The 27,321-nt window shown below is 41.7% G+C and overlaps 1 protein-coding gene across 4 annotated transcripts in view; it reads left to right on the top strand.

The window, feature by feature from the left end:
- The window catches only part of SGMS1 (sphingomyelin synthase 1), a 98,612-nt gene that overhangs the window by 31,959 nt on the left and 39,332 nt on the right, over nt 1-27,321 (top strand). The window contains exon 1 of one of the 4 annotated variants that reach the window (XM_037399445.1): nt 5,980-8,679. The exons of the other annotated variants lie outside the window; for them this stretch is intronic. The gene's annotated coding sequence lies outside the window, so the exon portion shown is untranslated. Of the gene's footprint in view, nt 1-5,979; nt 8,680-27,321 lie in introns of those variants that run through there. 4 annotated transcript variants of the gene reach the window in all.

Below are 27,321 nucleotides of genomic sequence, written 5' to 3'. Positions count from 1 at the left end.
AGTGACAATGGCAAGTGGATGTTGCAGGATCTGCCTAGGTGGTTTTGATACAAACACTAAGTCCACAGGTTGTGTTTTAAAAGTGAGGAGGGTGAAGAGTGCCAGAATCCAGTCTGTGGTCTGATGTGCTGCTGCTGCCTCCTCCCGTGTTAATGGAGCAGTGATATGTCGAGAGAGGAGTGAGGAGTCCAAGGAGAGAAGTGATGGCTTTAACATCTTGGGCACTTATCCAAAAGTGAAGATTTAATTGAAATTTGTAGCAGATTTTATGTTCCCTATGCTCAGTTTGTTCATATCCATCAGATTTGACTTTGGTAGATTTCCTAGCCGTTGCTGCTTACTAAATAGCTTGGCTAGTTCTTGGTAAGCTAGTAGCATAAAGCAAGTTGCCGTTGATAGTTTCACTCTTGTCTCCTAATTCATTTGCCCTCAGACACGTAGCTGCTCCCCTGTTTCTTGGAAAAGGCAAAGGGTGTGCTGGCAGGAAATGACTGCAGTTAATGAAAATAGGCCATACCTGCTGATGATTAATCCTTAATATGAGGAAGGATTCCTCCTTCTCCAGATTTGTTTGTCAGCTGAATTAGCAAATGGCTGTTCCTTTGTCCTGAGGCTGTTCTGACTTACTGAGATTGATTCACAGTTTATGGGCTCAAGTGATCGGATTTCCTGTAAGGGTGTGCTCACCAGTTCTCTCGTGTTCAAAGGGAAAATGCGTTTTCCATCTTACTTTGCATCCTCTTTGCTTGCGCACCTTTTTGCTTTGACTTAATTTTTACTACTTGGGTCTCGTGTACATAAGGTTTCAGTTGGGTCTTGATGGGTAATGCTGTCACTACTCACTTCAAGTGTCACATCATCTGTCTGAGGCACTGGGGGTGGGACAGGGCACCTAGCAAATTCTGAAACAACCGGTGTGCTCTACTTGGGTTCAGGTGCTTGAGGAGTGAGTGTAAATAAATTTAGTCTTTATCTGAAAGGCAGTTGCTGCTTTGAAGTACAGCACGACTCTTTTGCAACTCTTTTTGCTTCCTCTGAAGGCTGAGCAGCTGATGTTAAACTTGGGACTCCTGTGTGTGTGTGTGACTGTTCCCATAGCTGTTAGCATGCAGTTAAAACATCAACTATTATGTTGAAGTGCAAATGTTATTTTGTGCTGAAGTCATGCTGGAAATAGTTCAGAATGTCTTGTTTATTTGGATTCATGAGGGGAATGCCATCTTGCTGATCTCTAATCTTGTTTTGCTCTCTGGTTTCTTAGCATTCAGCAAACCTGTATTCAAATGGTGCTGAAGTGTTTAATGAATCTCAGCATCCTCTTAATCTGCAACCCAGGAGACACATACTCTGATGGTGATACTTCTGGGTTTTGTGCCTTTTGGGAAGCTGTATTATTAATTGGTTGGTTTCCCCCAACTTCAGTCATTGGGCAGATCCAACAGGCTATGTTCCCATGTTGAATTAGACCCTGTTAAATAGCACTTTCTTATTGGATAATTATTGACTAGTTTATTCATTATTCTAATGACAGATAGAGTTTAGAATTACTCCATGGTTTTGCAGTTTTATTATTCCACAAATGATAATGATTATTTGGGTTCTTGCACAAGATGCTTTGTTTCAGTTCATTCATTAAATATTTTTCTCTCTTCTCATAGTTTTATTTTCAAGATGCATTAAAACATTTTTTTTTCCTGGCCTGTGTTCCCCCTTCCTCTGCTGTCCCCATTTCCTACTAAGGAAGACAAAATGTTATATCTAACATATTTTGTTCCATGGTGATAAATTCCTAGCAAAGAATGGGAAGAATATTTGTTATTAAAATGCTGAGGGATTTTGTAGTTCCAATGGAGGATGTTTGCTCTGTCGTCAGAGTCCTCTGTGACTGTCCCAAATTGTGTGTGTGTCCAAGCTACATCTAGGCAGACTTAAATATCATCTTGTCTAGAGCATGCTCTTATCTTTAGGTTCCTCCCTGCCCTCTTCTGCATCGTTGAACTTCATTGCAGCCATCTCCAGACTGATGCATTGCTAAGTTCCCCAAGCTTTACTGGTGCTTTCTTGGAAAGCTTGTGTAAATACAGTGTTGGTAGCTCCCTGAACTATACAGCACATCTTGAAAGGCAAGTGGCAGCAAAGGTAGGAACATTCTTTTCACAAATGCTGGTTTTGTTATTAGGATATGTTAACTGTGCTTACAAGGTTGCTTTGGATGTTTCACAAATGCTGTTGCCTACCTAAATTTACTGATACCCTCTTCAGCATGAAGCTGTTACTTTTGTCTGCCCCCTGCCAAAAGTATAGATGGGCTACATCTGACAGCATAACCATCCTGCCATAGTACTGGTTCATCAAACTCCTATCTGCTCCAAAACTAATAATCATGCATGAAAAACATTTAAATGAAGCCAGCAGGAGATGCAAAGTCAAGCACCGTAGATAAAGCAGACTGACAGGTCTGGGCATAGCAGTCAACACAGACAACATGCAACTTTCCTGAAATGAGTTGTAGCACTCAGCTTGCTCTTCCTCTTGATGTTTTGTTCTCCCCTCCCGGCTTGTGTTTTAGTCTTTTGTGAAGTTTCTCAGGGAAGGCAGCTGAATACCAAGAATGCAAAGGCACTGACTCCAGTTTTGCAATGCTCTACAGTTTTTGCTGACCCTATTTGAAATCCCCAGGCAGTTGATTTGGCAAACCAGCGGCTAAATGGATGATCTAACTCCCGGTGAATGCTGTGATCGTTAACATTACTGTACATCACAGAAATCATTTGAAAACTGGTATGTGTTCACTAAGCAGTCAGTTGTCTTTCAGCATCCTTGTTGTGCTCTTTCATCTTCAAATGCTTGTGCTGAAGCTCAAATAAACTTACCTGTCAGCAGTTACTAGGATGTCTCTTCTAATCTCGAGCTGCTCCTTAATCATAGCTGTACCTGGCAGTTTAAAAGCTGTTTACAAAGGAGATAAGACAACTAGCTATGTTGTAGCTGCCATTTCTCTAAATGATCTTTCTCATACTCCAGTAATACTCAGCACGAGGTTCTGTTTGTGCTTTGTGAGGGTGTCATCTTGCTCAAAGCCAACATGTGAGCTCTGCTTATAACCCCTAAGGACTAATGCTATGGGTGAGTCTGTTGGAGCATGTCAGCTCTGTTCTTAAATCACTGCTAGCTCTGAAGCATCACCTACCAGTTAGATTTCAGATTTGTTATCAAGATGGTAATGTTACGGAGCTGAGGATGGGTTCTTTTAAGTGCATTGACTTGCTCTCGTTTTAGAGAAATAGTTGAACAGGTAAATTGCATGCAGTAGCCTAAGATACTTAATCACAAATATTGTAATCACAAAATTGCAGGTGATGCATGAAAAATACACTTGATTTCATGCCCAACCCCCATCAAGATTTTCCTAAAGCATTCTGTTGAGAAAGGTTTTATAATTAATAGACTACTTCCTTGTCAAATATTAATAATGTTATCTACAGTGAATGCTATGCTAATACTATGATATAAAGGAGTATAGTACAAGGATAAAGAGTTTAAAAATTTTGTGACTCTTACTTGGCTACATTCTGTAGGATTTAGTTTTACAGAATATATATAAAGCAGTACTTTAGCCCCTATTTACACAGCTGAAGCAGCTGGTATGAAAGTGAGCTAGTTTCTGTGTGTAGGAAATATGTTGTGTACTCAGCTTCACAACTCCAATGCACCCTTGTTTGCACACACTGCCTAGCCAAAAGGCAGGGGGGGCAGCAGCAGATAGTCATTATTTGTACTCCTCCACTGTAAAGCAGTACCTTAGTGAGGAAACTTTATTCTGAACCTCTTTCCCCTGTGCAGTGAGCATTACTAGCTACTAGTCCAGACCCAAATCAAAACTTGATCTCTTAAATTGATGATTTCTGGGGTTGTCATCTTAATACTTTCAAACACAGATCATTTGGCTTGCTGTTGTTAATTCAAGAGCTCTGGTGTTGATCGTCTTATGATATGATAGCTGCAGCACTGTGCATTGAGTCTTTTGAAACTGTGTCTTAAATTGGTGTAGTTTGGGTGCCGTGTAGTTTGGCATGCTGTATGCTCATCATAAAAATGGTGTTTCATGGGGAGTGCCTCTGCCTGAGCATGGTGTAAGGTACCACTGCTGGCCTGTGACCGAAGCCATCAGCTTGTTGCTCTTGTAACATTATGGACTGCATGTGTTGCAGTTAAGTAAGGAAAGAGAACTCCTCTCTACAATTTCTAGCACAGTGGTCAGTTTTCTGCAAATTTGTCTCCTCTGGAGGGGAAATACAAGCATGGTATAGTTTTACTGAATTTTCAGTTGTTGTCTTGAGTCTCTGCAGTGGCAGTAGGGAGGCCCAGAGGATGAGATGAAAGTGTGAATTGAGCTGAGCTTGGAGAAGAAAGAGTGCACAGGAGGGATTCAGGATAAGGGAGAGTTTCAAGGGGGAGGGTGATGGTGCAGTAACACACTGCTGTCCACAGCTTTTTTGTCTGTTGCTTTGGGGAACCATTGCACATCATTAATACCTGCCTTGGTAAACTGTCTTAATACTCTTTTCCTGTCCCTCACCCTCATTTGGCTTGATTTGACCTGGATGAGAAGCAAGCATTGGAGAAGGATGACGCTGACAGCCAAAATCTTACTGTTTGGAAAGAAGCAGCACAAACACTTGCACTGAAAGATACATGTTAGGTATCAGTGAAACAGCTGAGACCTTCCAGGATGGCGAGCTACTTGGTGAACAGTTGGACAAGGTTACTCAGGTATTGCAGCAATTGATACCTTCTTGTAAAGAGATCTATGTGTCAAAATCTCATGTCAGTGAGCATGTGTGTCTCTGTTCAGGAGGGCATATTGGGTGGGCAGGAGGGTGTCCCTGTACGTTGTGAAAACTGGATAGAGTAATGCTCTAGAAAGGAGTGGCTCGCTGGAGAAAGAAGGGAACTGAGCATCTAGAAAGATGAATGCCTGAGAGTAGTAGCCTCCAGCAAAGGAGTGCTGTTTCACAGGCTACATTAGTTTAATTTGTTTTTTACAAGCGAGAACTCTTTTGAAACCTTAAATTCCAGGTGGAGTATCCAAGAAAGTCTGTTCCTGGACCTGTTGATGCTCTTTCTTCTCAAGGTGGAGTGCTAGACGCTCACTTGAGTTAAAGCACAGTTATCCCAAGCAAAATTAATCCATCCTTCCTGTCTATTCCAGCCAGCATCCTAAACTGTGCAGTAGGTGTACCTGGCAGGTTGTCCCCAGGAAGAGCTGTATTTTTACCCCACAGCCTTGCAAGGGTTAAGTTTAAAGACTTAGCAGGTGTTTCTTTAAGTTAACTTACATGAACAGCATCCTGCTGCTTCCTGCTTGTGCAAGATATGTGTTGTCCCTGCAAAAGTCAGGTTAAATCTGAAGTTCTTTCTCTGTGCATTTATAATCCCATTGTTTGTCAGTAAAATGCCCATTTTAGGATTATTTTTTAAGAAATGTTTCTGTACTGATTCTTTTGTTTTAGCTGGAAAATTCTTATATTCAATCAGTATCTACTTCTCTGTGGCAATTTGGGGTGGAGTGAAAATGAACACTTTGAAGCAAATCTATATTGTCAACCTGTGTGGGGAAGAGGGTGAGGTGCTGAAAACTGAAAAAAACCCCTGCATACCAGGGAGGAGTTTCAGAATACAGCTCTGGCCCTTGGTTTACTGGGATTATTACTGACACAAAAAGTGCTGGATACTCTGTTTCCACATGAAAAGAGGAAATGGGCATGTGTTGAGCGTAGGTGAGGTAAGTAATCTGGTATGTGGTACAAGGTCAATGAAGCTGTAAAGCGGCAATTGGTTACTATTAAAAAAGCATATTTTTCTTTGTGTGCCTCACAGAGGTCACTTTGCTCGTCTGTATCAGGAAATAATAAATAACAGGCGACCAATACATGTGGGGGTTTTTGTTTGTTTTTCTAAGAAAGCACAAGCAGCTTGAGGTGCATGTTCTGCTTGTTTTATATAGAGCCTGTGGGTCTGAATTCAGGCTTGCCAGCTCTGAACATGAGATCCATGCTCCCTTCTGCTTCCTGCCACCTTCCTCCTTGCTCTTTTGGCTTCTGCACTTGCAAAGCACTGATGTTTTTGCTCCTTCTCCTGGGCTTGCTTGAGCTCCCAGCAGACCTGTTGCAGGCCTGCAAGCTTGAGTAGCGGTACATAGGAGGGGTCAACAATATGTGTGAGGCAGGGGGAATGCTAGTATGATTCTCTGAGCAGGTAAGAGGGGCTGGGGTGCCCATTGGGCTGGGGCACTTTGCAAAAACTTGGAGGACCCTAGGTTGGGACATGTAAAAGAAATCAGTGGTTCCAGACCTGTACCTGAGTGGCAGAGGATGAGTACTTTAGCAGAGGGAAGTGAGAGGATGGAGGAAGGCTTCTTCATGCAGACAGGGATGTGATTAATGCCTTGCTCTGCTACTCTGGTTGAAATGAAGTTTTGGAAACGGCCATTGTGAGAGATTAAGAGATTACTGCACTTTCCAGGTCCTTCCCTGTCTCTAAAACATGATGTTAGTTTTGGGGTTTGTACTACTCTTGGGAGGCTTTTTTTCTGAATTTGGAGATCCGTGCGCTGAAAATAGCTGTAAAGTCAAAGTAGTAAATGAATTAATGTTATTAGTGAAGGGGTAGAGAATAAAATAACAAGCTACTGGTAAAAAAAATAAAAAAATAAAAATCTCCTTGATTCCCTGTGTCTTGAATGCCATCTGGTCCTCCATGTCCAAAAAGAAAAAGGTTCAGCAAAGGATGATGAAGGTAATCAAGGGCACAGAGCAGCTGTTGTGTAAAAGGATAAAAGGAGGTAAATACACTTTGGCTGTTCAGCCTGGAGAAGAAGAACGATTGTGAGTGGAGGAAGTGAGACGACAAAGTGTGAGCAGAGGATGACTGTACCCAGGCCGCCCTCATTCAAAAAAATAGTGTCAAATTAAACAGGGAAGCAACAAGATTATAACAAGGGAAGGTTTTTCTTTTGGTAATGTTTTTCTTTTGGTGGTGCAAAGTTATGCCATGGCAATCCCTGCTGCAGGACATTGCTGAAAGATTAGAAGTTCAAATGAGGCTGAATAAAACCTAACCATGGCTATTAGAGACATTGTCTACTGGCTTAGGGAACAGTTATTAAAGCGATGTTTTGAAGAAGGTAACACCATCTGTGTTAATCTGGCTACAGAAATGTGAAACTTCATTTTTTAAGTAGGTAGTAAGTAATGCTTAGCCGTTCTCAAATGTCATGTTATATAGATGTGTGCAAACGCAAGGGCTACCAGTTAGAGTAATAAATTAAATGTGGGGTGTCTTGACTTCGGTATTATGTCATGGTTTTGGTAGTTAATGGGAAACTAGCATAGCACCAAGTGATTTGGGTGATAAAAAGGTGTTTAAGAGCAGGTTATTACAGCAGCAGTCTTGGATAATTTACTGTGTTACTTTACCAAAGTTTTGCAATCTGGAGCTAATAGGAGAATGCTAATAGTTGGGTAGGTTGGAGTGGCAGATTGCCAGCTGGTGCCTGAAGTAACAAACAGGTTACTGTGATGCATTGGAGACAAATGAGCTTCACTGTTTCCCTGTAAGCTCTATTTTCAGCATGTCGTAATGTTTGGGTAGAGCTGAAACTCAGGGATTGCACCATGAAAGTCACCAAGATGCCTTGGAAGGTGAAGGGTATGCTACGTTGCTTTTTACTACAGAGAGGTGGTTTGCTTGTCTGGCCTATGAAAGGACCAAATTGCCCTGGAGGTTTTGGTGCAGCAGTGTGTGGGTGTTAGGAGGCTTTGGGAGGTGGAGGAGGATGGAGGTGGAATAATGTCGTTTGAATCAGAGCTGTTTTGACATGCTAGAAAGAAATTGGCAGCTGTAAAAGGAGGAGGAAGAAATCAAACATTGAAGCACTCTACAGTTTTGTGTAGAGAAGGAGGACTCGGAGCAAGAGATGTTTAAAAATTTATACTGGACTGAGTGGGGTGAAAATGAAAGTATAAGTGAGCATGTGGTAGGGTCAGCTTGCACACTGCACATGCACACGGCAGCTTTGCAGTGGCACGCTGCTGAACAGTGATACCTTGAAAATTAAGAGTCTTGGTTCAGTGGACTCCCATCTCAAGGCATGGATTTGGTGACCTGTGTGATAACTTTGAGAGTAAATTGGAAGTGATTCATTCTTCTTCTGATCTTTCTTGAACTCTGCTCGTGTCTCTTGTTGTGACGTGCCTGCTTCTGTATTTACGAGCAAGGTGGAAACTAATGACCTGCTTTGCTTCCTTTGAAAGGCAAGGGATAGTTCTTACTGAAGATGGCAAGAGCAGTATTTCTGAACGTGCTTGGACTAAATTTACTGTATTTAAATGAACTGAAAAGTGTATATGATGACTATTGGAAGGGAAAGCATGTATTTATTGCACAGTGGCAATATATTTATAGACAGATAGTTCGGTTTATAGATAAATATTGTTTGCCTGTACTTCTGTAGCTATAAGAAGTTAGCAAATTTGATGTAAAAGCCTAAACTTTGCTATAATCTAGAGACCTTTTTAATTTTTTTTTCTATCCCATCTGCTGAGTTCTTCACTCACGGCTGAGATGTCACGTGGTGCCAAGAGAGCCAAGAGAAGTGACGCATCTTGGTATCCCATGGTAACTCTCCCTTTCCTTCTTTTTTAGCTCATTTGCTTTGCTACCAGATAGAACAACCTGACTGTGGGATTAGATTAGCTTTGCTCATAAATAGGTGAAGGTTAGGTTGTAGTGTTTTCAGTCTCTAAAATTATATGCACGTGGTAATCCAAACTGTCTTTTTAAAAACACCAAGCACACACCACAACAAAACACAAGCAAAAAGCAAACAACTCCCACTGGAAAACAAAACCAACACCCCCACTGAACCCAAAAACCTGGAAGTTCCCCACCCTAACTTCTCCACATGCAGGGAGAGGGAGTGTTGGTTGGGACTTTTATTCTTTGTTTGTCATTCAGAATATTAAAGCTCATCTGAGAAGTTTTTGCAAACCACAAGTAGATACCCTGCAAGCATCTGCTGGGCTCAGAGGTAAAGTTCTCACGAAAGCTAAATTTGCAATTCAGGTCTTACAGTTCACACAAGCTTTGCTGCTGGAAACTTGTTAGGTGCTGCTTTTTTCCTTGCTTCTCTCCCTCTGCACCCCCCCCCCCCCCTTGTTTTTTAACCTCCAGTTGGTTACATGCAGTTACTGGCTGTATCTTAGAAATATGACATATCTCCCAAGAAAAGCCCTTGGTGTTGCATTCAGATATGCTAATATTCTTCAGATTTCTGATTATTTTTAAAAAATGTGTTAATTAAACCCATTTTTTCCCTTCTGTGCCTAAACATCCACTGCTAAATTTGTTGCATTAAAACAGCAGTGGTATGATTTGGTCAGCCTGAAACTCAAGGCTGCAAATACAGTAGCTGCTCAGCTAATTTAAACAGTGAGTGTAGTCTTTGCAGTTGTACATGAGAAATCTTGAACCTCTTCTTGCACAGTTTCCAAACTCTTCTGAGCCCATTTCTAAGTGCCTTAAAGCACAGCTAGTACAAATCCTGCTAAAGCAATGTAAGCCTGGCTAAACTTTGCCCAGCCTATTTGATTTTTGCTTTAGGAGAGGGAGCAGCTTTCAGAAACCCAATTTATTCTTGGTGTGGGGGGGTGGTTTTGCTGGCATGTAGTTCACATGTGCTGGAGGAGACTGTGGTGAAGTTTTGCAGTGTGGCAGGATTTGCATTTGCTGTTGCCACAGCTACGAGTGAGCTTATGGCATTTCAGTTCCCTTAGCAGAGGAACAGAGCAGGAGTTTTCAGAGTTAAGGCAGCAGTGCACAGAGATGACTCATTTTAGTGTGTCCAACCGGTTTTGAATCAGTTTTTGAATGAGAGAAGATGCAGCCATGGTGTTTCTGTGCAGGGAGGCATAGAGGTGTAGTCTTGAGCAATTTTTGGTTTCCTGGATTTGGGGTAGTTGATCTGCATGATGTTTGATAGTAACAGGCTGCTAAGCTATCATCTGATATACAACATTCATACAGGCACCTGTGTATTTGGAAGTATTGCAAGATTTCTCTGGTATGCACCAGCACTGTCATCTCTAGCTGATCCAGAGCAGGGTACGTATCTCTTGTTTGCTCCAAACAGGTATTTAGCACAAAGCACTGTTATTGTAATGGGACTGAATTGCCTTCTGTTCGATTTTTAGTTACGTGCAGTCTGTTGTGCTAACATGAGCTGTGGGTTTGCATCAGGAGTGCTGCATGGCTAAATCCAAACAATAGGCTGCTTGTGACAACTGAAAGTGGTGGGGGGAAAAATCCCTCTTCTGTAATTGCAGGAAAAAAGCAAGCCTGTTTGCAACAGGAATCAGTGAGAGTTTATCAAGTCATACTTTACTACACCACCCCCCCCCCCCCCCATTTTCTTTATAGATTATGATGATTTAAGCATGAATTGCTTAGACAGAAAAAGCACTTGGCCTGTCTTTCAGTTACTGATCGCAGAAGCTTTGACTTAGTGGTATAAAGAAATGCTGTACCTTTCTGAGTGTGACAGTGTGTGCAAGAACTATTTTGAGAGTGTTATTTGTGCATGTCGAGCATATCTCCTAGCAAACTCTTGCATTGACAAAGGGCATAACAAAAAAGGTAAAATTAAGGATTCATTCAGCAGAACCTGGTGGTAGGTTTTTAGCCCAGTCTACCAAAAAATAGTCTGTATGCTTTTTGGTGTGTTTTTTTGTACTCTCATTTGAATAACAGTGTTGACCTTGCAAATGCTAGTTGGAAGCAGAGAGAGTTTAGGAGCCCTTCCCAAACAGGCCAGGCTTTCATAGAGGTAGCAGAGAAGGAGTCATGCTAAAGAAAAAGATGTGAACTTGCTGAAGAAATAAAGAGCAGTGTAATAAAAGTATGATGTGGCAAGCTGCTGTAATGCAAATATTAATTAAACATATGCAACTGGTGATTGTGCTGGAAACAAAAACAAGTGTCAGAAGAAAGGTGAGGAGTTTGAAGTCACAACTAAAGATTATTAAAATTAGTAGTAGCAAGTTTGCCTTTGAGGCAGAAAATTGCACCTATGTTCAGAGGCAGGTGGGTTTACATCCTTTGAAGATGGGAATATTCGTATGGACATCGGTTCAGTGTTAGAGGATGGCTACCCTGTAATCAGATTTTTGCTATTTTAATAATTTTAAATGTGGAATATTTAATAGGTAGATACCTGGATTATACCTCCATTTAGATAAGAATAAAAACTGTCAGCTACCTTGCAGGTCAAAGCTGCTGCTTTTTCCCAACAAAAGCCTGACTTGTCTGTGCCTTTCACCTCCAGTATTTCCTGCTGCTCACGCTTGTCAACAGTGTTTCCTGCAGCTTGTCAGCTGTGTGACCTAAGTTGCCTGTGACTGCTTTTACATGCTAAACTGCTGACTCTTAGTCTTGAAATGGTTAACAATAAGCTATTTCCTCTGTATTATCTTATGCAAAATACTGCTACTGCCACTGCTAAAGAGTCTTTGACCTGTTATACAGAAACAGGGTGTTCACCTGAGGAAACTGGAGATTGCAGTGATAGTTAGAAAAGTTGGAATTGGAGAGAGGACAACTGTGGTATGTGGGAAATTCAGTTAATACAGGGATCTTAAATTTTAAGACAGGAACTAAATCTGAAATATTGTGAGCAGGTGGTACTTTTTCCCTCCCAAATAGCTGTAACTTGTCATGTAGGTAATTTTAAACTGGTGTTGCATCTAACAACCTAGGCTCATGTAAAGATTTTATTATTGCTCTTCATTGGTACTGTTGAGGTTTTTAATTACTATGTGAGAAAGTGCTTTTGAATTGATGTACTTAAGATTTTGCCATGTCGTGAAGGTCTTTGTCTACTGTAGCTTTTTATTTTTGGAGCTATGGTTTTTAAAAAAAGCAAGGGAGGGGGAGAACCCTCAAACCAAACCAAACCTTGTCCTCGGTAACCAAACGACAGCTCTGATACAGAGGGAAGACCAGGTCTTACACCAGTACAGATGAGAAATTAAGTCTGTTAGGTGCTGTGCTCAGCTTGTGCTAACATCCTCTCTCTGGAAAGAATTGCCATGGTCTCTTCCCTTGTTTAGGGATTCCTGTGTCAGAGGGAAACCCCCAGAGCAGAGGGGTCAGCTCTGTCAGCCCAAACATTAGCATCTTGTTAGGTGGTTTGCTATCGTAGTGTCACTGTGGGTGCTGGGAGCGGTTGTGAAATTGGGAATAGTGCATGGTGCCTTTGGGTTTTGAGATGTCCCAGGTCATGGTACCACTGTATCCTATTGTCTGGTGCTGTAGAACTGCCTCTGTGTCTGTGCTGTTGCTGTAGTTGAGTCCAGCTACAAAATGGCTGTGTAGAGATCCCATAAGGATCTGTTGGTTCCCATACTACTTATACTGTCCCTGTGCTCGGTTCAAGGCCTTGAAAGTATCCAGGGAAGAGATGATGTAGGATGCCTTGATTAGAAAAGCAGAGGGCTGCTGGTCACCTCTTGTATTGAGGTGAGAAGAGGACTTCTTTGGACCCAGGCAGGGAGGGATGATTTCCCCAGAGAGCAGTGCCTTTTCTGAGCTGTAGGTCAAGGGGAAAGGCATCATCTGCTATGGTTTTGCCTTCAGACTTACAGACTTGCAATAGGGGAATTTAGCTTTTATTTTACAAGGGAATGCTTGTTCACGTCACAGGTAGAACAAAACAAGTAGCAGCTAGTATAACAGGCAGCATATCTGGCTCAAATTGAAGAGTCTGTTGAATTCAGAAAGTATAGAAAGACGACTCATTCAGCTCGTGGGACTCCCATCAATCTCTGATGAGCTTGTAGGGTGGAGAGGGAAGCTAAATCAAGAATTGACAATAATTTGGAAGAACAGAAGACTGTAGGCTACAGTACAGACAAGAGTGCCGGAGTACTGAGACCCAGGAATGCTGCTTCTCACTGTTTTTTTTTGACACAGTTGGCCAAGGAATAAAGGTAGGTGCTGACATGCTAAGAATTACTGGGGGAAGCCTTTTGGCAACAGCACAGTACTACCTGCAAGTGAAGTTTATCCTCGCAGGCAACTATTTGCCCCAGGGACTAACCAATTTGTTGGGCTTTTTTTTTTTTTTTTTTTTTTTTTTTTTTTTTTTTTTTGCCTTGTAACTATCCAAAACACAACTCTGGAGCATCTGGGTTGCACCTAAGGCATTAACTTTATGGGAAGGAAAAGAAGAAAATATCTACTGTCCAACAGATCTGCATCTGTGCTTCTGATTGGAGATCTTGGACTAGTTCTGGTCCATGGTGTGACCTCTTGTGTCAGTATGATGAGCGTCTGCAGGTAATAAGTAGCTGCACAGAGTCTGTGCAGAAGCTGCTGCTATGAACATTGGACAGTCTGGTGTGCACAGGGTAGGGCTTGAGCAGTTACCTCTGTTAAGGTTTTTATGGTCTTTTGTGCTGGAGGAAGGAGTGGGCCTGGGCAGGAAAGTTATGTTGAACCGCAGTAGTGGTTTTGATGCACAAAGATGCAATTAAGGCTTGAGGAGAAGTTTTTTGAATAGTTCTGGAGAGTTCAGTTGCATGAAACAGCTCTGCAGGGACTGATAGAACCCTTATCAGCCAGGAGAAAAGCTTATACAGAGTGTATTGGCATGGCATTCTGTATTCCTAGAGTCCCGCACCCTTCAACATGGGAAGGGAAAGAAATAGGGTTTTCTGCTCCCAGCATGGATTATAACACTGGTGAAGTATTTGAAACTGTTATTTCCCATAAGAATCCATGTCTCCTTCCTTTCTAAGAGGCTTGCTTTTTGTAATTGGCTCTACGAATGTCCAGAGGTTAAAATTAGAATGGCAACTGCTAATAAACATTTACCAGTGCATTTTCTGCAGTCAGCTTTCATTTAGCCCTGAAAACCCTGGTCCATTTTTGGCTGCTGGAGGCAAGCCAAGTAAGCACAGCTCCTCAGCACAGCGCTGGGGAGCACAGCAGAACTTGTTAAGTTTTTGCTCTTTTTTGTTTGTTTGTTCGTTTGAGAGATGCATGATGGCTGTGGAAACTTGAATTTTCCTTTACTTAGTGGTGTAGCAAATATGGTCTTCCACTGTATTAACAAATAGTCACAAGGTGCTCTTAACAAGAGCACCTAAGCAGCACAGTGACTTACAGAGGCTTATGGTGAACATCTTGATATTTGCAAGCAATTAATAAATAATGTAGGTCTTTTCTGAGTTTACATAAATATTAATACACATAAATATTAATGAGTGTACAACATTACTGACCACAGAAAGTCCTGTAGCCTTTCATACCAGGAGAAAAAGTTACTGTGTCCATCTTAGTCATGCTGTCCTGTTGCATGGTGTATTTAAGGAAGTAACACAGTTATTTTGTCACCTAGGCAAACAATCCAAAACTATAGCAAGGTTCCTGTTGGGGGAGTCTATAATGAAAAGGCTGGCAGTGCTATATTGGTTTTATGTTGTTCATCATTCATGCACTCAGTATTGGTATAAGGGTGTTCTCTGGGCATGAGTTTATGCTTTTCTGGTTCAGGATCACTCATAAAATATATTGGGGGCAGGGGGCAGGCAGGGGAGCAGGTTGTAGCTGCTTCAGCTGGAGCCTGGGTATCTTGTACCTGCTGCTTTGGGGCAAGGTGGTGTCCTGGCTCCCTCTTGACTGCTACACTGTTTCCGTATATACCTCTGTCTACCTGCGTGTGCCTATGGTTTTGGGTTTTTTTTTTTTTCTCCAATACCCCTGAAACTTCAGCAAAATGTTCATTTTCTGCTAGCAGCAGCAGTACAGACTGCTCTGATGGGCGGATCTAACAAATCGGTATGTACTGGACATCCTTGTATTCCTGTTTGTTTTTCAGAGCAGCTGCTGTGTCTGAATGCCTGATGCAGTTTGCTGGCGTCTTATGGCTTGAATGTGACTCTTGTAGAGGAGCTGCTCCATTACTATGGAAGGCAATTGGCTTTGCAAGCAGGTTAGCATGTACAAAACCTTTCTGTCTGGATCCAAGTGTCTGCTTTAATAAGTAAATAGTCCTGAAACCTGCTGCACGATACTCCTTTAGAAATAATCTGAGCTACTCTTCACCTAAATGGAGTGGCAAGAATATCAAAAAGATGAAACACAAATGTAGCGGCTCAGTGTTATTAGCCTTCAGGCAAGAAAATCTGCTTCTGCTCTTTAAAGCAGTTCATGGCAGTATTACATATAAATAGCAGTCCCTCTCTGAGGCTTCTCCCATTGCCTGCAGCCTAAATTGGATGACTTCCTAGTGGTGGTGGCCGCTAATGGTGAGATTAAGTGGCAGATTAATTGACTGGGAGTTACTGAGAGCGGTGTGGTTATGGAGAGCGACCTATCTTCACTCTTTTGCAGGGGAAATGGAGTTTGGGGGTGCTGCCAGTCGAGCTTCTTTCATGAGAACCAAAATGCCCAATTTAACAAAACGCCAGTGCCGGTGCGCATTATAAAGACAGAGTTGCTAATGCTTTTATGGCAGTGAGGAGATGAGTTAGGCTGTAATTGGTGGCCTCTCTTTTCCCTTGCAAGTCCAGAGAGGATTTTGTAGTTATTCCTGTGTTTAGTTGTTCTGCTTTATTGGTTTTAATTCAGTATGGAACAGGTATTTTATACCGCCTAAGAGAAAAGTACCATATAAACGGGGTTTCTTGTATGCTAAGAGTGCTGCAAATGTAAAGAAACGTAACTCCTTAGCCTCACTAGGACGACTTGCTTTGATGTTTTGAGATGCTGGTCTAATTTTCAAGTTCAGAGCTGCAGGATTTTTAAAGACAAAACTGTAGGTAAGCGGAGCATTTGAGCTACCGTTAAGACCAGGAGATCTGTGCAGTGAATTTATATTGTTTCAGGACTGTCTCTTTCTGAATCTATTGTATTATGCTAAACTCTAGCTTGGCAGCTACAAATGGAATAGTCCCTTAAACCTTCCATAGCTCCAGTATGAAGCATGCTTAGAGCTCTAGACCCTACCAGAAAATGAACGTTTGACCTAGCTTCAGACCTGGCCCAGCTTGCAGCAGAGGCCAGGCTAGCTGACCCCCAGAAGTCCCTTGCATCTTGGGGCTCTCTGTGGGTCTTGACACTGGACTTGATGACACAAGACAAATGTTGAAAAACACCTATGGTTAGAAGCCATAGTTGTGGATGGCCTTTAAATCCCTGTGAATAAACACATGCAGCAAGTGAGTTTAAAATTGTAGTGTTGTCTGTTTTTTGCTAGGTGAAGAGACTGCCAGTGCTCTGGCCAAAAATGTGACAGCTGTCATGGTAGATCTCAGCTGTGCTCTCCTTCTCCCTGTTCAGCCCCCAGCATGCTCAATGTATTTGCAACGAGAGGAAAAGGAGGAGGAGGTGTGCTAAACTGAGAACCAGTCAAGACAAATGCGCTAACAGTTGGATAGAAACATGTTTTATCTTGAGCTTTTGTACAAAACCCTGAATTCCACACAGAAACTTCCCTGGTCCTGAACTTCTTTTTAGGGTGAAATCTTAGTAGATACGGTCAGTTTTGTACTTCTGTCCATTACTGATGACCCCCACTGTCCTCTTTTTGCCAGACCACCTCCAGCTGTGGGAACAAGAAGTGTGGGAGATTTAAAGAAATTACAACTTTAATTTAATTCTTGGCCTTAAAATCAAAATCTTTAGGACTTCTGTTCTCTTACAGCAGCAAGAAGTAGTTACTGCCAAGTAAATGAAATCTTTTTTTCTAGTAAACTTAGAAGGTATCTTATGTCTGACTCTTCTTGCTTTGTTATAAAAGAGGAGAATCATTCTCTGTTTTTTAGAGGTGATACAGAGCATTTGTGGAGCTGAGGGTTTTTTGAAGCATTCATTCAAAAAGGTGATGTTAAAGAAAGGGGGGGGGGGCAAAACTTGAGGGAGGTGGAGACTGTAAGAGATATTAGAGTCTGATTATACCAGACAATCTGACGAAACACCTCCTGACTGGTCTGTTACCATTCCCAGTCTCTGATCCCAGTGTCGCATTGAGAAAGCAGAATTTGAGCCAAACCATAGCAAAGGCAACCTAGCAAGTACTGGAAACTGAATCCTAGTCTCTAGTGAGATACAGCACGTGTTCGTTGTCTCCTGCTGAGCTGATGTGTGATATGTCAACATGGTGACATTGTGGGTTTCTGCTGTGGATGGTATCTTAGACAGGACAGAGATGCTTCTTCTGAATGCTTGTGGTTATCACAAATGATACCTTGAATGTGCAAATGAACTGCAAAAATGATCACAGAATCACAGGCTGGTTGAGTGTGGCAGGGGACCTTTGGATGTCATCTTGTCCAGCCTGCCCTTGTCAAGCAGGGCTACCTAGATCTGATTGCCCGGGACCGTGCCCAGCTGGGTTTTAAGTATCTCCAAGGATGGAGGCTCCAAAACTTCTCTGGGCAGCCTAGTGCTGTGTTCAACCACCCTCACAGTAAAACAGTTTTTCTTACGGTCTGATGTGTTTCAGTTTGTGCCATCTTGTCCTGTCACTGGGCACCACTGAGGAGAGCCTGGCTTCTTCCTCTTTGTACTCTCTCTTCAGGCATCTGTATACACTGATCGAAATCCCCCCTGAGCCTTCTCTTCTACCAGTTGAATAGTCCCAGCTCTCTCAGCCGTTTCTCATAAGAGACGCTCCAGTCCCCTTGTCATCTTGGTGGCCCTTTGCTGGACTCTCTCCAGTATAGGCATGTCTCTTTTGCACTGAGCACAGAACTGGACCCACCTAACTAACACTGTATTAGGAAAATGTCATTGTCAGTGCGCTGCAGAAACCTCCTCAATTGCTTCTACCATGCTGTGTTGTCCTTCCAGCAGGTATCAAGGTGGTGAAAATCCCCCATGAACACCTGTCCTGTCCTTCCTAAAAAGCCTGTGTGCATCCAGATGCTCATCCAGTTGTATAATTTATCTGACCATATCTCTGTGATCACAGACAGAGGTTGTAGCCCTGGCAAGTGCAGGCAGACCACCTGCCCGTTCCCTGTGCTGCATGCAGTGGTGTAAGGGCACTAAAGAGAGGCACCGAAGGGTGCATAGTTCCCAGAAATGGTATGAGAGCTTTCCCAGTAATGCCCTGCAGGTACCTCCATATCTGCATACACGCCTTCAGGTCTGTGAGTGAAGGTGGCTTTTCTGAAGTTGCATTGGACGTGCAAAAATGTGTGTGAGCTGCCAGGATGGCAGTGTTTGCCGAGCAGAATCAGCACATCTTCTGGCAAAAGCAAGCAATATGTGAGAAACTCCCTATTACTGGTTGGATGCAATATTTATCTTCAGCCTGGCTTTAGTGTCTGAGTCAACGTTGTGCACGTAGCTTTAGAAAAATAAAGACTTTATTTCTGTCTCATATTCTCCTCTACTTAGATTTTTCCTAACGTAACTGAATATCTACAGAAGGGCTGTATTTCTGCTCTGGTGTGTATCTATATATATACCCTGTGACGTTGCAAGAGTGTTTGCTTTGGAAGAAATCTCTTCATCTGAGCCAAATGGAAACATGCAACATAAAGCCTTCTTTTCTTCTCTGAGTAAGAAGAGGGGCCTGAAGAGAAAGTAAGTTATCACTTGGGAAGGACAGGAAGCCTGTGAAGTTAAATGGCCTTATTCTGTTTTAACTAATCCAGTAACAAACACTCCACAAACCTGAACTTTTAATTATGAGGTAGAATTGGAGGGTGGAGGTGTTAAACACTGGGGCAGTATTTTGGAAAGGACCTGTGAAACAAATTGATGAAAGCCTTTAAGTTTGTCTCCTGGACTGCTTGCATGCACAGCATCAGTGTGCAGGGATTGCTTGTGTGCCCTCGCACTCATTTAAGAAGTCCTGCAGCAAACTTAAAATTGCAGCGATTTGCATAGGTGATGCAGAAAGTCTTTTTCTTCTCCCCAAATATTGTTATTACACTATGGTGGTAGTGACTGACTTCTTTATAGCACAACTGACTTTCAACTCATTTTTGGCTTTCTAAGCAATTCAGACCTCTGGCTTCTCAAAAACTTCCCAAGACTTTACATTTTTATTGTGCTTAGTCTAAATCTAAAGCAATGAATTTGGATGAAATTTTTATAAAGGTGTAGGCCAAATAGTCTGTATTTAGCTTGTAGGATAGTTTGCAAAGTAAGACACTTTTGGTTTAAGTGCGGTTTGCAGAGGTCTGAAACTGCATTTGCTACTTTTTGCTACTTGTGAGCTGTAGAAGACACAGAAAGTAGCACTTCTTGGCTTGAGGTTTTTCTAAATGCACAGTGTGAAGCTGAGCATGTTTGAACACTATTTTTGCAGAAATGCTAGTCATCAAGCAAATCTAACATTACTGCATAAACAGGGCAAGGAAGCAAGTCCACCTCTTTAGAAAGCTCAAGTATGTATGTACCTTTACCCTTTTGTACTCCCTATTAGATATCTTAAACTTGTTACATCATTGCATTTTTGTGAACTGTAATTGAAGGGGCAAAACCTCTGACAGTGGTTTTTACTGATACAATGTTTACCAGTCAACAGAAGGTCTGCAGAAATACTGTTCTTGATTAGTGCTTTTTGTTGTGGATGGGGAAGAAACTAATCTCTCCTTTCTCTAGGAAATGATGGCACACAACACATTAATACCCAAGTAATATCACTCTTTGGGAGTACTTAAGAAAGGTCTTTAAAAAGAAATGGTCAGTTTCTTTGCCTCAAGATTCTGAGAGCATGGGAACAATGGTGGTGTCCACAGTTTGATACACCCGTCTACCCCACCCAGTTTGCACAGTATCAACTTCAGTTATTTCTGAGTTTGGATAATCCACTGGGAATAACGAAGAAGCATTGGGGTATCGTATCAAGCAGAATTATTCCCCTCGTCTGTGCTTAGACCATACAGGGACTTGCAGGATCAATAATGAGTTCAGAGTGGTGCGATGGTCTCCTGTGTGGGTTTTGAAAAGATGTACATAGTCTTTCTGTTTTGTGACTAGTGTCAGGAACAGAAATGCAAGTGTGAACACGGTAAATGCCAACAAAAACATATTTCATGAATGCCAGGGGAAGAGTATTTGGCTGTGGCTTGATTTAGAAATTGCTGCTCTGTGTGTGCTATAGCATAGTATATGTACGGTGTAAATATACTTTTAGGGTTTTTTAGTATTTGGAGAACTCCTAGTAGTTTCTCTGCTAAGGATATGTATAGGCTGTGGACACATCCTTGGTCATTAAAACTAACCATATTGGTAGGAATTGAGTTGAAATGAAATATGCTACTTACTTGCAAACCAAATCTATGTGCGTTCATCCTTCTAAAGTATCCTGAAGAGATTTAGAAATTGATATACATCAAGCCTCATCTGATGTGAATGCATGCTGCACTGAAGTAGAACTCAAAATGTGCCAGAAAATACAGACTTCAGCTTCTGCCTGAGGTGCACAATGCCTTTTGTGGTCAAAGCTGCTGATACTTGGCTTCACTGTTGCTTAGGTTGCTGTTCAAGTTAGTGCTTGGTATTGTAGTCAAAGACACAAATTCACATGCCTGTAGGAAAGTGTACATGTAAGAAATGTCATGAATTGGGATTTCAGTAAATGCTGAATTTGGGGGGGGGGGGGGGGGAGAGGATGATGTGTGTGGTAGGAAGCAGATTTTTAATGGTCCTGGTGGAAGGACCAGGCTGTCACTTTTAATGTTTATACAGAACTGATGGTTGTGCTTCCTATAGGAATAAATTGGACTAGAGGAAACAATTGCCCCATCTGTAAATGTGTTAATCAGAGGGAAAACCCATAAATTAATTAAAGGCCCCATCTTTAAATAAGCAGATGGATGTAGAAGGTAGTACTGGCGTTTTATAATTTTGATGTAACAGAATCTAATACTTTCTGTGTTTGTACTTTGCTGTATTTTGTGTCCTGTGATCATAACCTTTGCTTCAGCGGCACAAGTGATGCTTCCCGTAGGAAGTGTTACACACTTGCCTTGTGGGACAGCCAAGCCTCCTGGGCCTGGAGCACAAAGCCTGTGCTAAAAGCAGCGAGCACTTTGGTCTTCTTCCTTTCTTGTTTCTCATACACATCACAGAGGTCAAGGTTATGAAAACAAGGTCGAACAGGCCACCACCTGAAAATAGGATCTGGGAACATTTTTATCACACTTAGATCATTGGTAGAGATACAACTACAATTAGATTTTGAGTTACACCAAAACCAGCCTGTCCCTGTGGTGACATTGCTGTATTTACCCTCTTTTTTGGGAGGAGCATAAGGGAGCATATAAACACACTTCCTTAATAAGCCGTTTGAACCTCTGGTGATTAATGGCTCAGGCTTCCTGAGCATCTTTTGCTTTCCTTTACTGCTCTGAACTCATCTAGTTATCCTTTGAACCCAGATAAACTCGTGGCACTTGCTGTGTGCTGAGGGTGGAAGTTGCAAGAAGAGGATGTGTGTTATGATAATGGGATCGTGCAGCTCACCCATGTATAAAGTGGTGATAATGCCGGCTGCACCAACACAGGATATTGGAAATACAACACGCTGTGGTCCTCACAAATAGCTCCTTACTGCTTCTGTTGTGTTGTTCCCTTTCCCTTGGGATGGAGGAAGTGGATGTTTGAAGCCCTAACTTGCAGTATTAATCCACGTAATGCTTATTACTGAGTAAGGTGTTGAATAGGTGGGTATGTCAGAGTCAGTGCTGTTTAACCTGTGAATATTTACTTTCAGTTACATAAGAAAAAAAGGGGAGCTGGAGGCAGTGATTAATTGATAACTGGCTTGTGTTTCATCTTTAGAGTCTTAAGAGTGGGGTATACGTTGCTCTGGGTCTGCTACTTGAATATGAGAGAGAAGATGCTCATTGCATGAACAGCAGGTGTAGGTCTTGTGTTTGGGATAACTAACCATCCTGCTGAGGTGCTGCAAAAATGCATTGCAAAATTAATAGTTGGATTTCTCTCTGGTTTCTATTCTGTGTGACTCCTGTGTGTGCAAAAAAATACTCAGGATGTGGAGAATAGGTTAGTTTATTTTTAACAGGAAAAAGCCCCCTCCACACCCAGGAGCCCTGTTGTTGACCTCTAGCATGAAACATGATCATATCTTAATGCTTGCTTTGGTTTTGGCTGGGTTGGTTTGGGGTTTGGTTTTGTTTTGGGTTTTGTTTGTGGTTTTTTTAAGATGCTAATTTTGCTTTTATTGGAAAGCTTGGCTCCTTTTAGGTCTCTTGGGTTAATAAGAAACTCCTTTGAAGAGCAAGATAGAGCGTCAGCAGAGCATGAAGTTGGTATTTGCAGAAGAGTGCAGTGCCGCTGCTGCGGAACAGAGGAAACTGGAGGAAACAGCCAAGTCTCTCATGTGTCTGCCCCTCCTTAGTGCAAAGATCATCATTAGTACAATTTCAAACATCACTTTTAACATAGGGATTGCTGGGCAGGCCTACAAGAAGGCAGTACTGTGTGTTAATGTGCATTCAGTATGAACTTTCTTTTCTGAAAGGAGAAGCATTTGCTTAGCAGTGCTCTGCACAAGCCCAAGTATGAACATTTTGGCTCCATTTATGCATAACAAATTAGTGACTTGCTATATGCAGCCAGCCATACTTAAAACAAGCAAAGGTATTTTCCTGAAAGATTCTTGACTGCTCCTTGGATAATGGCAGCAGCTGGCATCCATCATTACATGCCATGTTTCTGGATAAGGCCAACTTGATTTGTCAAAAGCTTTAAAGAAGCCAGAGCACCGGATATGTGCCAAATTACTGGTATAGGAAACCAGGAGCATTGTAGCAAGATGTGGGGCAAATAACAAAGGAATTAGCACACAGATCTCTCCATCAAAGAGTTACCAGTCTGTGTCCCATTACAGCATTTAGTGAGGAAACAGTCTGTTGCCTGCCTGTAAACCAAAGGACTTTGGGTTGAAATTTTGGGTTTGGAACAAGTACAGTAAAATTAATGTTCTGAGGCGATGTCTTCTTTAGCCAGTAGATTTTGACACACCTGGGTAATGAGACTTCTCAGAGTTAAAAATAAGTGGATCAGAGCACAGGAGTGGCACTTCACAAGCTGGAGTGCTGTAGCTGGATGTGGGATGCAGTCACATGTGAACAACGCCCTGCCATGTGAAAAATGTCCTTCTGGTTGAGACTGTGCATTTGTAAAGGCTGTCTTGTTTCTGGTTTTCTATTTTATGGAAAGCTTCATTCTTCTAGGTTAAAATGTGACTGCAGTGATATTAAACACTTGCTTTGAACTGGATATCTGATTGCACATCTGCTGTATGAAAGTGAATTGCAGTAACACAGTGTGCCACCTTGTTTTTCTCTACTCTTGCCTCTGGAGAGGTGCTGGGGGTTCAGTTTCACAGAGCAACCTCAGCTTCTAATGGTAGAGCCACCACTGAGAAAATCTGGGTTTCTCTGATGATCTGAAGGGCAACTGTGGCATTTAATCAAGAACAGCAGAAGGATGTACACACCCTACAGCCCAGGGAAGCACACATGATAAGCGAAATGACTGATTTTGTCCATTTACAAAGATGATGCCAGTTAGATGAGAACCTCAGAGGTTTAAGCTGCTTACATGGCTTGGACGGTGCGAGTGGCATGGAGGCTCACTTCATCAGCAGCAAAAGGTCCGATGTCCTGGCAGACGTCCAGGGAGTGTGGGGATCAGACTGGTGTCTCTGCCATCCTTTTACAGGTTTCAGTCACAGGAGGGATGCATGTGTGTGTGTGCATGTGTCTGTGTGATCCCTCAGAGCTGTTGCTACGTGGTAGAGTCCTATGACTGTGCACGGGGTCACATGCAGAAGGAGAATGAACTGGGAGCTGCCCAGGAACAAGATCAGCCAGCCAAAGCATCAGGAGGTTGCAAAACTGATGTGAGGTCAAAGTACAAACACGTGTTCAAATACAACACCACAGTGTATTTCTTAATTAGCTTTTGAAGGAAGAGCAGGGGCTATTTTCAGCTGAGTTTCCAGAATACACTGGTTTTCTACCAGCTTGTGTGAGCATCCTCTTTGCAAGTGATTTTAAATACACCTTTGTTCTTGAAGGCACACATGCTTAAGCAAGTAGTTTTGAAATTAGCTGCTTTGTTGGAGGAAAGATTTTTGTTGGTAACTTAATTCAGCTTAAAAGCAGGTTGACCTTTTTATAGGCAAAGAGAAGTGTGGTTTCCTCTGGACATTACTTGGTGAGTCACACATTACATGACACAGCATTCCTCTATGGAAACTTAATTGCTGGAGCTGATGAGTACATCAGTACTCTGGAACCACCCTTTGTGTTTGATACACCTAAACAACCTCGCATTTCTGGAAATTATTTTAATAAATACTTAATAGATTTTAAACTCAACCTTTAGGTTGTTTCTGGTATATCTCGGAGCCCCATTAAAGTAAATATATTTTTTTCACATTCAAAAGCAACTGTCTGTTCTTAACAGCCTTGCACATAAGTTGTAATGGCTTAGTGCTGTAATCAGATGTAAAAGTAATAAATACTATTATTGTATTATATATGTAAGAATAAAGTTTCAGGTTATTTCTTAATAGGAAAGATGATAGACTGGGGGTGCTGTCCACTGCAGGGTTTTTTTTCAGTTTGTTTTTTTAAACGTACTGGCCTGTTCAAAATCATGTGTTATATCAAACAGGAACATACACATTTGCTGGTTGAAAACCCTCAGAAGACCGGGTGAAGCAGTGGTGGCCAGAACAGGCTTGTTTTAGCGATGAGCATTTTTGCATGTTTAATAAAAAGTACTTCATCTTTGGATCATAAAGCAGATGTGCTGAAAGGTCTCTGCCACAGCTGTTCAAAACTTAACAATGTCCTCAATTTTGTGTTTTCTTTACAAGGATATTTCAGCTTAAGAGAAGTGGTTAAAAAAAACCAGCATGGAGCTGGAAGAAAATATAAGCTTGATATAAATAATAAGCAACAGGGTTTGTTGCATTCACAGCATCTCTGGAGAGATCTGCATTACAGATTGCACAATGAGTTTGCTATAAACTAGGTCACTTGTTTGGGGGGGTTGAAAGTGCTGAAAGACTAATAAGCAGCAATTTTAGAGTGGTATGGGTTGTTCAGCATGTTCTGATACTAAATGCGAAGTAGAGGGTTTGATGCTTATAGCAAACAGTCATACACTGCAATAGCTAATGCTTCCTTTCAAATGAGCAGGTAGTCACGTTGTAGTTAAGACCCCAGATAGCTTTCCTCTGAAGAGAATGAGCTGTATATTCCAAATAGTGTATTTCAAATAACTTTTAAAAATTTGTCCTTGAGCTGTTGTTGAATGCGGTGTTTTAAAGTGTTTTGAGGCAAATGAAGATCAGAGTAACTTAACGCTCCTGTAGCACATTGGTCACTGATATATCACAAAAAAAGAATCAGGTTACTTGAAGTAAAACGATAAAAAAAAGTGCTTGAAAGGTTTTGGGGCATTTGTGGTGGATGTGTGGATTTATATCGCACATGTGAAGCGACATGAACATAACCACTCTGGTAGGTGTTGATCCTAGAAATCAGTAATCAGTCTTTGAACTTGTACCCCCTTTTGTGTTGGTAATGGTTCTTGGTAGCCAGTAAGCCATGTGCCTCCCTGCTGGATCCTGTAAAAATGCTTCCTTTACATCTTTATGCTTTTTGTTTCTCAGCCATGCCCACAGCTCTGTTGGAGGTAGCATCACTGCTGTTTTCCTTCAGCTCTGTTGCAGTGCTTGGGACTTGGGGTTGAGTTTGTTTGGTGGTGTGAATGAGTACGGTTTTTTTTCACTTGCACGAAGACTTTACTTTTCACCTTCACTGTTGGATTTCATCTGCTGATGTACAGTTTCTTTACCAATGGGCAAGGAAAAAGGTGACTCAATATAGCCTGGTTACTCTGATTTTTTTTTATATATTTAAGCTGTCAAGGCAAGGAAGACCTTTCGCCAGCAAGGCTTTTAGGAGGTGCTTCCTCTCTTGTCATGTATGTATGGTGCTTGAATTACCAAGAAACATTAGTGCTGAAGCGCAGTAGTGGCTATTTCTTTTACGTGCTAGCAATCAACCTGAAATCTACTCTTGGGTCACATAACTCATGTCCTGATCAGGAAAGAAGCAAACAGGTCAACGCTCAGTGTCTGTCTCTCTTCTTCAGGCATTGTTACAGTCATCCTCATATTGAAGCGCGATGTGAGAAGGTGGAGTTGAAGCAGACTAACAGCCACTTAACTGAGAGCAGTACTCCCAGATGTTCAGTCCTATAGGAAGAAAATGATGTAATCACTTCAAGTATCCTCTGTTTTAGCCCTTAGGCTAAATATGCCCTGGCTGAATTATGTAGGAGAAAAAAAAAACCAACCACCAAACCACTTTTGCACATACTTTGGCAGAATTCATTATGTTTATTTGTTCAGGACTTTATAGGGTATTAAGTTGTATCTGTCTGTACCCATGAAATATTTAAATACACAATGATTAAATATGTTGAAAAGGTGTTCCCAAAGCTCACTTCTAATTACCTGTAATACTCGTCAAATTGTTGTCTCTTCTCCATTCTGGCCCCACCTCACTTGTGGGAAAACAGGGCTGGTTTTGTTATGTGCCTTGAGGTCACTGAACCCAAACAGTCGTGGATCACTGGGGAAAAAAATGCAAAGATAATATCTACTGGAGTAATAGAAGAGCATTTTTGTAAAATATGAATGCATTTATTGTCAGAAGCGAGTTATTAAGTTGGCCTATATCCCCACCAGGTGACTTCTGCTGTCCCATGAGTTGTGTAATGGCCCAAAGTAGACAGGAGCATCATCTACATGACAAGGAATCCATGTCCTGTAGTGTGCCTTCTAATTATTCCTTTGATTTCTCATATATGTGCTCAATAGGAGGAATTTACAGAATTGGTACCGATTGAAGTGCATCTAAAAAATATTTGGATAATGAGTAAATACCAGTTCTACCCCAGAATCCCTCCTAGGAAGCAGGATGAGGTTGGGCAGATGGATTTATTGAGTGTTAGGAGCTCAGTTACTAAAAGACTACTGGGAAAAAGGCACAAGGAGCTCACTAGTGGCTCATCCACACTCTCTGTCTCTTCCCAGATTTTTAAAAAATAAATTTAAATTTGAAATTTAATATTAACTCTATTTGAAATTTAATTTTAATTGTAAATAAAATGGGCTGAGTTGGACATGACTCTCTGGCCTGCTGGAGGTGCAACTTAATTTACCTGTTAAAATCCTTCCTAAAAGAG

This window comes from Falco rusticolus, chromosome 9 (genome assembly GCF_015220075.1).
Source record: "Falco rusticolus isolate bFalRus1 chromosome 9, bFalRus1.pri, whole genome shotgun sequence".
NCBI classification, from domain to species: Eukaryota; Metazoa; Chordata; class Aves; order Falconiformes; family Falconidae; genus Falco; species Falco rusticolus.
This window is presented reverse-complemented; position numbering and strand designations above follow the sequence as displayed.